Source organism: Saccostrea cucullata, unplaced genomic scaffold (assembly GCF_032062105.1).
Source record: "Saccostrea cucullata isolate Sc308-1 unplaced genomic scaffold, CSIRO_AGI_Scuc_v1 ctg735, whole genome shotgun sequence".
Classification (NCBI taxonomy): Eukaryota; Metazoa; Mollusca; class Bivalvia; order Ostreida; family Ostreidae; genus Saccostrea; species Saccostrea cuccullata.
In genome coordinates this window covers 24,659-27,382 of record NW_026928570.1, presented here as the reverse complement: position 1 = coordinate 27,382, position 2,724 = coordinate 24,659, and positions in this window count along the sequence as shown.

Genomic DNA, 2,724 nt, shown 5'->3' with positions numbered 1-2,724 from the left:
CTAGATGCTGTCATGAGACAGTAATACCCGCACTAAGGTGTTTGCCTCTAAATACACCCTCTTACATATTGGGCTTTCCAAGGAAAAAGTCAAAATAATTCTATAATTTACACAGATCATGTATTCGTCAAATTGAGTATGAAATTCTCAGACCCTGTAACCATGTGACCTATGACTCAGAACCTCTTATACTTTTATTATATGCTTAATTCATTACCAGTCTGAGAAAACAGAATTTAATTAATGATGTAAATTAGATTTTGATAAATGTTTTGCTCACAATAGGAACTTTTTAAATTTACTAATACCCCCCCCACACACACACACACCACAAACACACGGCACATACGTTTTTTTTAAATAGGCTAGATGGAAAAGTTATGTTAAAACATCGTTTGTTATGAATTAATTTAAAATTTGTTCTTTTACTAAACACCTTTTGGAAAATTTCTACATCACATTGGGTTGCGTCACCCATTATAGGCACCACTCGGCATTCCCACTTCATCTGATAAGGCAATTGAATCAGCCAAGGTTTGCCGAATGGGATTGCATTTGATGCAGTTTGGTGTGCATTGAAATAATTCATTTTGTGTTTTAATTGGATTATATTTCATGAAGTTGACAGGACCTATGACAGTCGGTAAGTACATGTTTAAGTATAGATTGGAATAAATTAACCGTGCATATGATTAGGTTAAAGTTCAAAAAGGGTCAAAGATCATCACATGCCACAGTATACGAATTTCACATTGTGAAGTTATCGCCAGTTGTTGATGTGACATTCAGTTACTGGTGTAGATCCAGATTTTTTCGGGAGGGGGGAGGGGTGTTCACACCTCAGTAAAAAAAATCCAGCCCAGAATTTCCTGACAAGCAAAGAAAAAAAACTGAAAACAAAGCAACAAAATAAAAAAGAATGATAGTGGGGTCGTGGTGTCAATGTTTTTTAAGGGGGACAATGTCCAAAGTCATTTTTTATTTGTTTCAGTATACATTCTTATTCAAATAAAGCAAATTCCAAGGGGGGATCCAATCTCCCTAGCCACTCCCTGTCCCTGAAATTGCAATCGATCTTGTGACTCCAAAATAGTAGATTTTTTTTCCATTTGACTATATACATATTTTGTTTCTTGTGTTTATATTATGTCTGACTGTTTGTCCGCAGAAACGTTAACCTTGCCCATAAGTTTTAAGTGGGATGGGCTATACACATGGCTTCCACATTTCATTTCCTTGTGACAAGACCTTTTATTTGGGTACCACCAATTTTGACCTCTTGATCTCTTGACCTTGGATTTTTACCCATTTTTACAAGAAAAATACCAAACTTTAAACTTAGCCTAAATTTTAATCAGTAGGTGCTAGGGCTTTCAATCATCCGTCTGTAAACAATTTTTCAAAATGCAACTCCTCCTACAGTTTTGGTCTGATTTATGTATAACTTTGCACACAAGTAGACTACACTAAGATACATAATTCTGTGTATGTTGCCGTTGTTACTAAAAATAGAAATTTTTGTGAAAATCATTCAAAATGCTACTCCTCCTACAGTTTTGATCTGATTTCAATATAATTTGGCACACAAGTAGACTACACTAAGATACATAATTCTGTGTATCGGTTTTTGATTTCGATGAACGGTGTTGCCGTTGTTACTAAAAATAGAAATTTTTGTGAAAACCATTCAAAATGCTACTCCTCCTACAGTTTTGATCTGATTTCAATATAACTTGGCACACAGATAGACTACACTAAGATATATAATTCTTTGTATCAGTTTTTGATTTCGGTGAATGGTGTTGCCGTTGTTACTAAAAATAGAAAAAATTGTGAAAATCATTCAAAATGCTACATCTCCTACAGTTTTGGTCTGATTTAAATATAACTTGGCACACAAGTAGATTACACATAGATACATAATTCTATATAGCAGTTTTTGATTTCAATGAACGGTGTTGCCGTTGTTACTAAAAATAGAATTTAAAAAAAAACTTTCAAAATGCTACTCCTCCTGCAGTTTTGGTCTGATTTTATTATAACTTGGCACACAAGTGGACTAAACAGAATGGGTTTTTTATTTCAAAGTACGGTGTTGCCGTTTTACTAAAAATTGAAATTTCTGTGAAAAACATTCAAAATGCTACTGTCCTACAGTTTTGGTCTGATTTCAGTATAACTTGGCACACAAGTAGACTACACTAAGATACATAATTCTGTATATAGGATTTTGTTTCAATGAACGGTGTTGCTGTTGTTACTTAAAAAAGAAATTTCTTTGAAATACATTTAAAATGCTACTCCTCCTTCAGTTTTGGTCTGATTTCAATATAACTTACACAAGTAGACTTCAGCAAGATACATAATTCTGTGTATCAGTTTTTGTCATTATTCTATTTATTGCTTTTGTAAAGTTTTATATCCCAACTGTTACTTTTCTCTTTCTTTATTATAAGTACAAACCAGTAGAGCTTCAGTCTCGACAGAGACTTCTGGTTACAAGAAAAATACCAAACTTTAAACTTAGCCTAAATTTTTATCAGTAGGTGCTAGGGCTTTCATGTTAAACATGTGTATTCATTGTGAACTTCCAACAGGTATAAGTATTTTCAATCATACTGTTTATTGAAATTGCATGAAAAAAAGCTTTTCAAATACTGTAACCATGGTAACCCTTTCGAAATACTCATTTGAACTTTTCTTGTTTCCAATTCACATTACGTC